The following is a 14813-nucleotide window of genomic DNA, read 5'->3' as shown; positions in this document are numbered from 1 at the left end:
AATCTTGTTGAATTGCAAACGCTGTTCAAAGAGAGTTGGTATAGTTTAAATTGCTCACTTGTAATGTGACGGCTGTTTAGTATACAAGGAGCTTTAGGCTCCCTTAGCTGGGCATTTAGGGTAGAGGAAAACAAGCCTGAAGTGCTTTGTTAGCCATTTTTTTTTTTTTTTTTAAGACAGAGTCTCTCACTCTGTGGCCCAGGCTAGAGTGCAGTGGTGTGATCTCAGCTCATTGCAACCTCTGCCCCCCCGAGTTCAAGCAATTCTCTTGCCTCAGCCTCCCAAGTAGCTGGGATTACAGGCATCTGCCACTGCGCCTGACTAATTTTTGTATTTTTAGTAGAGATGGGGTTTCACCATCTTGGCCAGGCTGGTCTTGAACTCCTGACCTTGTGATCCACATGCCTTGGCCTTCCAAAGTATTGGGATTACAGGCGTGAACCACTGCGTCCGCCCCCCTGAGCTTCTTTATATTTATTTTTATTTCTCTTTTGTACTATCTTCCATGTTCATTCTATTTCTAAAACATCTTTAAGGGTTCTTTGAAAAAAATTTTTTTTTTGAGACAGAGTCTCATTCTGTTGCCCGGGCTGGAGTGCAGTGGTGTGATCTCAGTTCGCTGCAAGCTCTGCCTCCCGGGTTCATGCCATTCTTCTGCCTCAGACTCCCGAGTAGCTGGGACTACAGGCACCCTCCACCACGCTCGTCTAATTTTTTTTGTATTTTTAGTAGAAACGGGGTTTCACCTTGTTAGCCAGGCTGGCCTTGAACTCCTGACTTCAGGTGATCCACCCGCCTTGGCCTCCCAAAGTGGTGGGATTACAAGGCGTGAGCCACTGTGCCTGGCCGTTTCTTTGAAATATTAAAAAAAAATTTTTCACCATTTGTGAAAATTTTACAATTTAACCATGTTTTATTTCTTTCCTTTTTTTTTTTTTTTTTTTTTCTTTAGAGACAGGATCTCACTCTGTTACCCAGGCTGGAATACAGTGGTGTAGTGGTCAGTAGTCATAGCCCACTGCAGCCTCAAATCCTGTGCTCAGGTGATCTGCCTTAGTCTTTCAAAGTGCTGGGATTACAGGTGTGAGCCACCATGTCTGGCCTGTTGTTAATTTCTTACTGCTCTTTCTTTCTCCCTGAAGGCTTATGGCAGTGTGTTCTAGGTTTATGGAAGGAATAGTTTTAAAAATCTGTTTGAAGATATTATAATTAATTTTTCATTTCTATTTCTTACATTGATTTGGTTTCTTAGCATTCATTTCTAGCCATCTTGGTGAGTATGCTTTATGTCGTTGCTTTTCCTCAAATATCTAGTAAATCTTTATTTTCCATTCATATTTAAAAGTGAAGAACTAGTTGGATCAACACAGGTAGCTAATGTGAATTCACTCAGCTGTTGAGAAATGTGTCCTCTATTACTGTCTCCCACAATGGAAAGGCCAATTCAAGGATTGTAAATGAATTGGTAAGGAAACATAATAGGTAAGAAATCTAGCAGGTTTCCTGCCAGAACCCAGAACATCTCCAAGCTGGTGGCTGTGCTTGAAATGGACTTCATGCCTCTTGACTTCTGTTTGATCTTACCATTCTGTATCTTTCAGAAATTACTCAAAATGTTTCTTCTGCTGACGGGCTCCTTCCAGGAGTATTCTTTTTTTTTTTTTTTGAGATGGAGTCTGTCTGGCTTTGTCACCCAGGCTGGAGTGCAGTGGTGTGATCTCGGCTCACTGCAACCTCTGCTTCCCGGGTTCAAGCGATTCTCCTGCCTCAGCCTCCCGAGTAGCTGGGATTACAAGCACTGGCCACCATGAATGGCTAATTTTTGTGTTTTTAATAGAGATGGGGTTTCCCCATGTTGCCAGGCTGGTCTCGAACTCCTGAGCTCAGGTAATCTGTCCATCTCAGCCTTTCGAAGTGCTCAGATTATAGGCATGAGCCACTGTGCCTGGCTGTATTCTTTTTTTTTTTCTTTCGAGAGGGAGTCTCGTTCTGTTGCCCAGGCTGGATGTAGTGCAGTGGCGTGATGTTGACTCACTGCAACTTCCTCCTCCTGGGTTCAAGCAATTCTCCTGCCTCAGCCTCCCAAGTAGCTGGGACTGCAGGTGTGTGCCACTATGCGCAGCTAATTTTTTTTTGTATTTTAGTAGAGATGGGTTTTACCATGTTGGCTAGGCTGGTCTCAAACTCCTGACCTCAGGTGATTCACCTGCCTTGGCCTCCCAAAGTGCTGGGATTGCAGGTGTGAGCCACTGTGCCCTGCCTCTTTTATGTTTCTTCACTGATATTTTTGGAGTTAGGATAGATAAATATTTCAGACTAGAAATACCCATTCTTCTTTTAGCTTTCTATTTTGGAAAATTGCAAACTTACACAAAAGTGAGAAAATAGTATATTAACCCCCATGTACCTACCCATTCTCAGCTTCCCCAGTTATCAGCTCAGAGCTGTCTCACTTTTACTTTCACCCATTCCTGCTGAGATTATTTTGAATCAAATTCAAGATAAATTTTTTTGTAAACATATCAGTAAGTATCTCTGAAAGTTGAGGCCTTTTTCTTAACTTTTAATATGAAAATTTTCAAACAAAATAAACACTTGTATAATTTTTACCTAGATTCAGCAGTTAATGTTTTTGCCGTATTTGCTTTATCTCTCCTCTGTATTTACATTTTATTCTGAAATATATTTGAAAATAAGTTACCCACATTTATAACACTTTACCCCTAAATAACTTGGTATGAATTTCTTTAGCATAAGGACATTTACTTACCTAACCACAATACAATTATCACGCTAAGAAAATGAGCAGTAATCCACACTGTTACCTAAATCCATTGTACTTTAAAGTTTCCCAAAATGAGACAGTGTTTTAAAATAAGAAATAACTAGGATATTAGTGGAGGAGGTTGTAGTGAGGAACCATATCCACAAAATATGTACGTGTATATAGTAATCTTGTGGCCGAGATGGAGCCACTGTACTCCAGCCTGGGTGACAGAGGGAGACTCTGTCTCAAAAAATAAATAAATAAATAAAATAAAAATAAAAAGTTAGCTGGGCGTGGTGGCTCACACCCAGCTACTCAGGAGGCTGAGGTGGGAGGATGAGTTGATCCCAGGAAGTGGAGGTTGCAGTGAGATGAGATTGTGCCATTGCACTCCAGCTTGGGCCACAGAGTGAGTCCCTGTCTCAAACAACAGCAGCAACAACAACAAAACACCACAATACAGTTACCACAACAAAATTTGAAAATTTCTTAATGTATAATTGGTGTTTTCCAGTTTTTGCAGTTTTTTACATTCGTTAAATCAGGATTCAAATATGGTTGAAATGTCTTTTATCTTTAAGACTTTGTGAGTTGTATGTTTCTTCTCCATATCTTTATTTACTGCAGTGTATTTGTTGAAGATTTTCCTTGTTGTGTCACTGTGGTTATGTTTAACGTGTTGCTATGATCCCTGTATTTTCTCTAAGTAGTTCAACTTAATCCCGATTGATGCTTAGGTTTTGGTAAGAATTTACCATAGATTGTGTTGTGTACTTCCATCAGGGCCACATAACATCTCATTGTCCTCTCGGTTTGTTGTTTGTTTTTCTGAGTCAGGATCTTGCTGTGTCCCCTAGGCTGGAGTGCATTGGCTCAGTCATGGCTCACTCCAGCCTTGAATTCCTGGGCTCAAGTGATCCTCCTGCCTTAGCCTACTGAGTAGTTGGAACTACAGGTGCATGCCACTATACCTGTCCAATTAAAAAAATTTTTTTGTAGAGACGGGGTCCTGCTACTGTTGACCAGGCTGGTCTCGAACTCCTTGGCCCAGGCAATACTCCCATTTTGGCCTCCCAAAGTGCTGGGATTGCAGGAATGAGCCACCGCACCTGGCTTCATTGTCTTTTTGTAATGTTTGAAAGTCATTGATTATTGTCTAAATTTAGTAATTCATTAAAGATTGCAAAATGGTGATATTCGAATTCTATAATTCCTCTTCTGTTACCAAACCAAACTTAGGTCCTCTCACCATGCACACAGAAAAAGCTAAAACTGACCTTGGGATTTGCAGCAAGAGAAATGGAGGCATTTGTTGAAGGGCATCGGGCAAGGAGAATTAGGTGGTTAACGCCTAAGACCTGTGATCCCTGATGGCTTATAAGCAAAGGTTTTTAAAAGTGATGGTACATTTCAGAAAAGCAGAGGTTACAGGCAAAAATCATACATCAATACGTGAAGGTTATACATTGATTTCGCCAGCTTCCTAAGGTTTGTACCAGTTTACTTTGCCAGCAGCAGTGCATGCATGTTCTTACTTCACACATTCATCCTGAGACTTGGTATTTTATTTTTTATTTTTGCTCTTCTGTTGGGTGTGTTGTGGTACTCTTTTGTGGTTATCCTATAAGTTAAAGTCAGCATTTTTGACATATTATAATGAAATACAAACTATTCATTGTACCACCTAAACCTGTAACTTTGAAACATGTTGACTCCATTTATCCCCCTTCATTTCTAAGCTTTTCAGTCCTTCCTGCCTCTTCATAGTTCTATTTTGGGTCATTTTTTTCTTTTCATGAAAACTCCCTTTGATGTTTCTTATAATGCATATCTGTTGGTTGTTACCACTCTTTATGATTTTGGAAATCATAAACAGTAATCTTAAACTTTTATTTTTGCTATATATAGAATTCTACCTTTGAGTTTTTGTTTTTCCTTTCACTTTAAAGTTGTCTTTTCATGATGTTTTGGGTTTTTACATGGCTGCTTTTAAAGTTCTGTTTTGATTTTGTTTTAGCTTTGGTTTATTCTTTTTTTTTGACATTTGATGTTTTATATCATATCAATAACAATGTACCGTACAAAACCTGCCTCCCAGCTTGTGGGGCAGGCAGTGTGGTGGCCAAGGGCAGCGTAGAAAACCAGGGCTCTTGTCCCAAAAGAGGAGAGGAAAGAGGGTTTTGCAGTCAAGGAAAAACAGAATCAAAACCCAACATGATCCAAGAGAAGCCCTGAATCTGCATCAGAGAGAGGGGCCATGGGCAGTGTCGCAACTTGGCCACGGCGGTGGCACCAGTATGGGGAGCTGTGATTCCTAGGAGGGGTTGGGGCCAGCTCACGAGTTTATTTATTTTTTTTTTTTGAGACGGAGGAGTCTCCCTCTGTTGCCCAGGCTGGAGTGCAGTGGCACGATCTCTGCTCACTGCAACTTCCATCTCCCAGGTTCAAGAGATTCTCGCACCTCAGCCTCCCAAGTAGCTGGGATTACAGGCTGCCGCCACCACGCCTGGCTAATTTTTGTATTTTAGTAGATACGGGGTTTCGCCATTTTGGCCAGGCTGGCCTCCAACTCCTGACCTCAAAAGATCCGCCCGTCTTGGCCTCCCAAAGTGCCGGGATTACAGGCGTGAGCCACCGTGCCTGGCCTGCGAGTTTATTTTTTCAGGGGTGGGTGAACTTCTCGCAGCGGCCCCATTGTGGGAGTAACCCGGTGGCGGGTTTCACTTCGGGGTTTGGAGGGGAAGTTGGAGTCTGTGGGGCGGGTCCTGCCCGGCCCCGAATGTCACGGCCAAGGTTCTCAGAAGCAGCGGAGTGAAGTTCCTTCCTGCCCTGACCCCAGGTCTATGGCTTAAAAATCAGGGTGCCCCGGCTGGGGCTGCGCAGCCCAGGGGCCCTCTGTAAACATGGCAGGTGCAGCCAGAAGGGGCTTCCGGGACCCCCTTGGACCTGCGGTGGGCAGGGCAGAGGGTCAGGGTGACCAGAGCCATGGAGAGGGCAATGCCCGGGGGACACGGAGATACGGGGTGGGGGAGGCAGGACCCCCAACATGGAGAGAGACAGGGGCCAAGAAAGAGAGAGAAAAGGAGACAGAGGGAGATCTGGAGAATGTGGGAGGGAAGGAGAGAAGGAAAGAGAAAGAGGGTGAGAGAACCCCAGACAAGAGCCAGAGCCGGAGAAATGAGGACTCCTGGATGTGGCTGGTCTGGTCCGTGGCTCCCGCCGCCACAGCCTCCGGTGCAGATGGGCCCAGGGGTGGCTCTGCTTGGGGCGGGTCCTCGGCGCTCAGCGGGCGGCAGGCGGCGGGCCGGGCCCGGGGCGCACACTGGGTGCGCCAGGGTGACGGTGAGCGCGTCATTGTGCTGCACTAGGGAGGCGTGCTGGTAGTGCAGCACCAGCTCCTTCAGCGACCCGTACAGGTTGTAGGGCTCCACGAAGCCGAAGCCGGTGGCCGTGCGGTAGATGACGCAGTGCTTGGTGTCGCCGTCCACTACCACGGAACAGGGGTAGCAGCCCTGCCGGCTGCTCTCGCGGATGAGGAAGGTGCCACCCGCTTGCCGCTCAGCATCTCCTCTGCCTGTGTGCAGTTGATCTTGCCGACGTACCAAGTGCGTTCCTCGTGGTGCGGGAGGTCGTCCTCGTCCTCCATCAGTGCGTACTGGTCCTCAGTCTCATTTTTAATCCCCAGCCACTCCTTGATTTTCTTCTGCCGGTTGCCTTTCTGGGTGAGCCACACGAGGTACTGGTTTCGGATCTTGGGCAGCTGCATGAGGTCCGGCTTGAGGCTGTTCATGCGCTTGTCGATCTCCTGGTTGTCCGAGGCCTGAGTCCGCAGCTGCTGCTCCAGCGTCGTGCGGCTCTCATGGATCTCGGCAATGCGGGACTTGAGACACTCAGAGTTCAGCAGGATCCTCTGCATCTCTTTCTCGTTGCCCTCACACGGAAGCGCTCCAGGTATTCCTTGCTGCATTTCTCTTGAGTCTGGCCCTGCTCTTCAAAGATCTTAATAGTCTCATTGAAGGCCTCAATTGCGGTAGGCGTCATCTGCAGCTCCTGGAGGAGGGGGCGCAGCTCAGCTCCTCCTGGGACTCCCCAAAAGGCCCTGCGAAGTCCGTGTGTACTCTTCATAGAGCTGGTCATACTCGCGGCTCTTGTCCTGGTACTGCTGGTGATAGACCTTGAGCTGGGCACCCACCGCCTCCACGCTATCCTCCTTGACAATCTGGTCCTGCTGGTATTTGGACACAGGGTAGAGGAGCCATGTGTCCAGCTTGGCTTGTACTGGGCCAGCGACTCGTGGCGGTAGTGATTGATGAGGTCCACGATGGAGCAGAAGATGAGTGGCTCTGAGAAGCCATAGTGCCCCTCTCGCTGGAAGACCTGGATCAGCTAATTGTTCCCGCCTTTCCTGAGGGTCAGCGTGTACTCGCCCTGGATCTTGCTAGAAGCATCTCGGACTAGGAAGGTGCCATTGGGAGTGTCCCGGAGTTTCTCGTTCACCTCCTCCCTTGAAATATCCCCCCAGTACCACTCAGCATCCTTCAGGGAGGGTGGGCTTCCTCCATTGGCCAGGCCTGTGGGGGCCGGCTTTGCCTTGGCGGGTTTAGGCGGCAGCGCTGGGGGCGCAACCTCCTGCTCTTCCAAGTGTTCCTGAAGCAGCTTCTCCACCAGCAGCGCCGGGAAGTCAGGGCTGGGCTCGCTTCCGTCGGGAGCGCCCCCTGGCGGCGGCGAGGACCGCGGCGGCGCACGCAGCAGCAGCAGCGGCCAGAAGGTGGCGCCCAGGGCCGGGTCGCGGCGGGCCGCTCGGCCCAGGTGCTGGAGCAGGAAGCGCAGTGTGAGCGCGCGGTGCAGCGGCAGCATCGGTGGCTCCAGTGCAGGGCCCGGCGCGCCTCGGCTGAGGCCTCGGGGGTCACGAGTGGCGCGGGCAGTGCCAGCAGGAAGCTCTTAATGCCGTCAGCCAGGGCTGCCACGTCCCACTGATCTACGTCGCTCAGGGACCAGTCTGTACGCGATGTGGGCAGCTCCGGCCGGTAGTGAGATTCGCTGTCCAGCACTGTCTTTTCAATGGCCTCCACAAGCTTCACCAGAAGAGGGGGAGCCACATCAGGTGGGGAGAACTGCTCGGGCAAGTCGGGGAGTGTGAGGCCTGGCTCAGGGGCCCCATCACGGGGCCTGGCGGGCAGTGGGCGGGGGCCCCGTGGGCGAGGGCCGGGCCAGGGCCATGGGCCCCAGGAACTCCACGTAGGTGTCAGGGAAGTCACCTCACTGCCGTGTGCGCTTGTTGAGGCCGGGCATCCAGCCCACGCTCTGTGGACAGCGCTCACCACCCTCGGCCACGCCCAGTGCCTGCAAGGCCGCCCGGCTCACTACCAGCACGTCGCGGGGCAGCAGCTCCAGGTCCTCCGGCCGCTCCCAGCAGAACGGGTACAGAGCGTGGTACTGGAAGCCCTCAGGGCCCGCCATGGCCGCATGGGTGGGGTGGGGTCTGGATGGTTAGGTGGCTGCTTGGAGCCCCACTGGCCCCATTGGCTGGAGCAGGGCTGGGAGGGTCCGCTGGGTTGGCTTGGGGTGCTGGGACCTGTATCTCCAGCAGTCACAGGCGACCACGGGGGCCGCTTATTCCTCGCTTCAAATTATTCCATGACCGTTACAAGGGCCACTCGTCGCTGGGTCCACCACTCATCAACTGGTGGGAGGGAGTTGGTGGCGTGGTGTCCGGTCACTGGGCCATTGAGTCCTCCATCAGCAGATGAGGCTGGGGCAGGCCGCTCACGCCCTCACACGGAGGGCCATGGGCGCCCAAGGCTGGCAGCTCTGCTGGCTGCACCAGACGAGGGAGCCAAGGGTGCAGGCTGCCACCATGCTCGGCCAGCCGAGGACGCCGACCTGGTCGCGGCCGCCACCGCCGCCGCAGCCGCCGTCACACCAAGCCGAGCCCGCCCCGTGGCTCCACTGCGGCCACCTTCGCCGCAGTTGCGAGATCCCCGCCTCCGCCGCCGCCTTGATTCCCAGCGGCCTCAGCTTTGGTTTATTCTTAAGATCCACTGAACTCTGTGAATGTGACTTAATTTTTTGCATGAGCTTTTTTTTTTTTGATCCATTCTGCCAATCTCTGCCTTTTTGTTGGAAGAATTTAACGTATTTCAAATTAAAGTTGGCCGGGCATGGTGGCTTTTGCCCATAATCCCAGCACTTTGGAAGGCTAAGGCAGGTGAATCGCTTGAGTCCAGGAGTTCGAGACCAGCCTGACATGGCAAATCCCTGTCTCTACAAAAAATACAAAAATTAGCCCAGTGTGGTGGCACGCGCCTGGAGTCCCAGCTCCTCAGGAAGTTCAGGTGGAAGGATCGCTTGAGCCAGCCCCCCCGGGAGGCAGAGGTTGCAGTGAGCCTAGTTGGAGCCATTGAACTCCAGCCTGAGCCACAGAGTGAGACCCCATCTCCAAAAAAAACAAGAAAGAGAGAGAAGGAGGGAAGGAGAAGGAAGGAAAGGGGAAAGGGGGAAGGAAAAGGGGAGGGGAAGAAAGAAGGAAGGGGAAGGGAAGAAGGAAGGGAGGAGGGAAGGAGAAGGGGAGGGAAAGGGAAGGGGAGAGGGAAGGGAAGGGTAAAGGAAAGGAATAAAAGAGTTAAAGTTTCTAGCAAGGAAGGACTGACTTCTGCCAGTTGCTATTTTTTTCTTGCTAATTTTTTGTTCATTTCTTTCACTGCTCTATTTAGCTGATTTTTTGTAGCATATTTTGATGTACTTCTCATTTCCTTTCCTGTATATTTTAAGATATTTTGTTGGTGTTTACCACGGAGATTAACAATGAACATTCCACATTTATAACAATCTAGTTTAAATACCAGTTTTGTCTCAGTATCATACAAAAACTCTGCTCCTATACAGCTGCCTTCTCCCTATGTTGTTGTTGCTACAGATTATATCTTTATACATTGTGCGCTGAATAACATAGATTTATAATTATTGTGTATGCATTTTTCTAAACTCCTTTAGGAAATAAAGATTGGAGTTACAAACTACAAAATGCTGGCTTTTGTACTTACATTTTTTTTTTTACTAGAGCTCTTTATTCATACAGCTTTGAGTTATGAAGATCTTTTCATTTCAACCTTCCATTTAGTATTTTCTGTAGGGCAGGGTTTATGATAATGAGTTCTCTTGGCTTTTATCTGGAATGTTTTACTTTTTCTTTCATTTTTGAAGAATCAATTTGCCAGGTTTACAATTCCTGGCTGGCAGGATTTTTATTTTTGTTTTTTCCCCTCTTAACACTTTAAAGATGCCGTCCCACTGCCTTCTGGTCTCTGTGGTGTCTGACCTCTGTGGTTGTTACTTGGCTTTTGATAGTTTGATAATAATGTACCTCAGTGGATCTCTTTGAATTTTTCTTACTTGGAGTTTGTTGAGCTTTGTGGATGTAAGATTTGTGTTATTGATAGAATTTGGGCAGTTTTTAGCCCTTATTTCTTTGAGTAATCTTTCTCCCCATTTCTCTCTCTTTTTTCCTTCTGGGACTCCTGTAATTGTATGATAGTCCACTCAAAGGTGTCCCACAGGTCCCTTAGGCTCTATTCACATTATTTTTTTTTTTTTCTGTTCTGCTCCTTATACCAGATTACTTCAATTTTTATATCCTCCAATTCATGATTCTTTCAGCTGTCTGCTCAAATGGGTTGTTAAAACCTCTAGTGGATTTTTAAATTTCGGTCGTTTTACTTTTCAGCTTTAGATTTTCTACTTGGTTTCTTTTTACAGTTTCCAACTCAGTTCAGACATCGTTGGCCTCATTTCTTTTAGTTATTTGTCATTTTTGATGACATTTAAGGTAATTTATTTAAAATCTTTGTTTAGTAAGTCCAATATCTGGGCTTCCTTAAGGAAGGAATTTGTTTTCCTTGAGTAGGCTCTGTATTCTTGTGTCTTTGAATACCTTCTACTTTTTTGTTGGAAATTGGACATTTGAATATTTTAATATGGTAAGTCTGGAAATCAGATTTTTACCCTTCCCCAAGGTTTGCTGTTTTTCTTTTTTCTTTTTTTTTTTGAGACAGTCTTGCTGTGTCGCCAGGCTGGAGTGCAGCGGTGCAATCTCAGCTCACTGCAACCTCAGCCTCCCGGGTTCAAGCAATTCTCCTACATCAGCCTCCCTTGTAGCTGGGACTACAGGCATGCACCACCACGCCCAGCTAATTTTTGTATTTCTTTTTTTAGTAGAGATGGGGTTTCACCATGTTGGCCAGGATGGTCTTGACCTCTTGACCTCCCAAAGTGCTGGGATTAAAGGCATGAGCCACCACGCTCGGCCGCATGCTATTTTTATAGTCTGGTTTCCTTGTTCTATGTGTGTCACTGAAGTCTCTGTTCCTTAGCTTGCTTTCAGCTAATGTTTTTACAGAGATTTCTTTGAATCCCTGGTGCTAAAGACAACAAATAAACATTTCTCTCAGTCTTTGCACATTGACTCTGCGCTGGGGTACTCTAACATTTAGCCAGGCTGTTTACAACCTTGCTTTAGCCTTCGTGTCCTGATTGCACTGAACCTCGAGAATAGCTGGAGGTGAAAGCTTGTAGTCTTCTTAAGGCTTGTGAGTATACATTCTGCCTTGGGTATGTGTCTGGATTTCTAATTTTCTCAGTATATATGGGGTTTTTTGAAAGCCCAAATTTCTCAAAGAAACCCTCTCCAGGTTTTCTTCTCAGGCCTTAAGTGGTGTACTATATGTCTCAACCATTATCCTCTGCTGCAGACGACTGCAGATATTTTGTTCCCCATACAGTGTTTTTGAGCAAGGACTATTTTTTTCTATCCTAAATGAGTTCTGAGTTAGGTGAAACAGAGACAAGCATATTGCATCACTCCTTCAGGTATTTCCCACATAGTTGGAACAGATAAACAATTCCTTGTAAGTAAGGTCTGCTCTGGTCCCTCTAGAATCAAGGACCAGGGACCGACACTTGGAACGCGGGCTACCGTCTCAAGTAGCTGTTACCAAAGCAAGGAGGGTTGGGGTAAAGGCAAGTAGAAGTGCCACAAAGCTTTCCTACCATTTTGAAGTTGCCTTTTTTTTTTCTTCTTTCTGATTTGGCGTGTACTTGGTTGCAGTCAGCCTTTGACCTTTTCACAATTCTGACAAAGTTTATTCTGACAGTTTCTGCTTGTTTTTTGATGTCTCCGAGGGGACCTGAGCTTGGTGCCGCCTACTTCTCCATTTTGCTGACATCATTCCACTTCATTAATCTTGTCCTCTTACATGTTTCTTTCTTATTATATAAACTTTTTGCTTTAGAAGAGTTTTAGACTTATGGAAAAGTTGTGAAGACAGTACAAAGAGTTTCCATATACATCCCATAGACACAGTTTCATTAACATTTTATATTAATGTAGTACATTAGTCACAATTAATGAAACAATACTGATATGTTATTAAGTAATGACCACTTTATTGGGATTTTCTTAATTTTTCCCTAATGTAATTTTTCTGTTCCAGGATGCCCACATTCTACTTAGTCATCATGTCTCCTTAGGCTCTTCTTGGCTGTGACAGTTTCTCAGACTTTCCTTGTTTTTGATAACCTTGACAATTTTGAGGGGTTCAAGTCAGGTGTTTTGTAGAATGTCCCTCAGTTGATATTTGTCTGCTGTCTTCCTCATGATTAGACTGAGGTTAGGGTTTCTTAGAGGAAGACCACAGAGGTAGTGTCATTCATTCACATCATATCAAGGGAAAATGCTATGAGCATGATTTATCACTGTTGATAACCTGGTGGAGGTAGTGTGGCCATGTTTCTCCACTGTAAAGTTGCTCCTTTGTCCTTTGTTTTTAACTGTATTCTTTGGAATGAAGTGGAGAGTTATGCTACACCTCCTTGATGGCAGAGTATCCATATAAATTATTAGGAATTCTGTGCAGGAGATTTATTTGTTCTTTTGTGTTTATTTATTTAATCATTTATTTATATTAGTATGAACTCATTGCTAGTTATTTTATACTTTGGTTATAATCCAACACTACCTTGTTCATTTTGTTGCTCCAACTCCTTCAGCTTGACCATGAGGCTGTGCTTTCAATTGATTCCTGTGTCCCTTTGACATAGCCCATTATTGTGTTTTCGTTTGAGTACTTTCTCATTTTCTGGTACCAGAAGTGATTTCAGGCTCATTATATATGTGCTTTGCCCCAGCCCTAGAAGCAGCTGGTTTTCAAAGGAGCACTGGTTTTCTTTTTTTTTTTTTTTTTTGAGACGGAGTCTCAGATCACTGCAACCTCTGCCTTCCGGTTTGGGTGATTCTCCTTCCTCAGCCTCCCAAGTAGCTGGGATTACAGGTGTGTACCACTACACCCAGCTAATTTAAATTGTTTAGCTTTGTAAGAAATTGCCAAGCTGTCTTCCACAGGTGCTGTATCATTTTGCATTCCCACCAATTGTGAATCAAAATTCCTGTTATTCTGTATCTGAACCTAAAGTTGATATTGTCATTGTTTTGGATTTAACCATTTTAATAAATGTTATGGTATCTCATTTTTGTTTCTGTAATGACACATGATGGTGAGCACTGTTCATATGTGTATTTGCTATTGGTCTGTCTTTGGTGACGTGTCTATTCAGATCTTTTGCCTATTTTTCAAGTTGCATAATTTGTGTTCTTATTATTGAGTTTTGAGGGTTCTTTTGCATATTTTGGTTCTAACACCTTTTTAGGTGTTTGCAAATATTTTTTCTCAGTCTGTGGTTTGTTTTTTCGTTTTTGTAAAAGCATCTTTTGCAGAGCAAAACATGAATTTGATGCTATAAATTTCTCTGTGAACTACTGTCTCTGCATCCCATAAATTTTGATAAGTAGTATTTTCATTTAAAACATTTAGAAATTTCTTTTGAGACTTCCTCTTTGATCTATAGGTATTTATATGTTGTTTAGCTTTCAGGTATTTGGAGGATTTTTCAGCCATGTCTTGCTTATTGGTTTCTATTTAATTCCATTGTAGTCTGAGAACATGCTTTTTTTATGATAGCTATTGCATTGTTTGTTAAGGTGTATTTTATGGCCCAAAATATGTTCTATGTTGGCGAATGTTACATGTGAACACGAACAGAATGATAGATTGTATATTTTATTGTTTGGGATGAAGTATTGTATAAATGTCACTTAGATCAAGTTGGTTGATAGTACTATTTTGGGTCATATATGTACTTACTGATTTTCTGCCTGCTTGATCCATCAGTACTTAGAGCGGTGTTAAGTCTCCAATTATGGTGTATATTTCCAAGTTCTCCTTTTACTTCTATCAGTTTTTGCCTTATGTATTTTGATAGTCTTTTGTTAAATGCATAAATGTTTCAGATTATGTCTTCTTTAATATGATTTTGAACCCATCCAGTAAGCTCTTAATTTCAGATATTGTACTTTTCAGCTCTAGAATGTCCATTTTATGTATGTGTGTGTGTGCACGTGTGTGTGTGTGTATACATGTATTAGAGGTGTCTGAGACCACCCCCAGATTATTAATGATTCCCTAGGATGACTCAGCATATATTGGAGCATGGCATTAGAAACCAAAATTGGGGTGCTAGATGTGCCAGTTGTTACTGATGTATTGTTTCTTGTAGACCCATAGTCATACTTATGGCCATGATTTATTATAGTAAAAGGATACAAAGCAAAATCAGCAAAATTCCTAGAGTTTTCCCTCAATGGAGTCTCACAGAACACACTTAACTCCTCTAGCAATGACATGTGACAACGCACATAAAATGTGTACCAAGGAAACTCACTAGACATTTGGTGCCCAGAATTTTTATTAGAGGCTGGTCACATAGGCACTTTCTGCCTATTATGTACCAAAATTCTAGACTCCCAGAAGCAATGCACATACTGAGTATAAACCATATTACTTATACAAACAGCTTAGGCTCAGTGAGCCATTCTTATCAGAGAAGGTTAAGGTCAGAACCTTTCTGAAATCCAAGTTCCCAAATGCCCATCAGTGGTGATCTTTTGTAGCAGACCTTTCAGAGGTTAGTAGTCTCAGGCTTGCTGTATTAACCT

The 14813-nt window shown here is 45.2% G+C and overlaps 1 protein-coding gene and 1 pseudogene across 24 annotated transcripts in view; one reads left to right on the top strand and one right to left on the bottom strand.

Annotated features, from left to right (window-relative positions):
* Positions 1-14813, top strand: part of ZNF248 (zinc finger protein 248) — a 96197-nt gene that overhangs the window by 7837 nt on the left and 73547 nt on the right. The window lies entirely within an intron of this gene.
* Positions 4805-10772, bottom strand: LOC129480386 (phosphatidylinositol 3-kinase regulatory subunit beta-like; annotated as a pseudogene).

The sequence above is a fragment of the Symphalangus syndactylus genome, chromosome 4 (assembly GCF_028878055.3).
Source record: "Symphalangus syndactylus isolate Jambi chromosome 4, NHGRI_mSymSyn1-v2.1_pri, whole genome shotgun sequence".
NCBI lineage: Eukaryota > Metazoa > Chordata > Mammalia > Primates > Hylobatidae > Symphalangus > Symphalangus syndactylus.
Note: the sequence above shows the minus strand (reverse complement) of the source record. Positions and strands in the feature narration are given on the sequence as shown.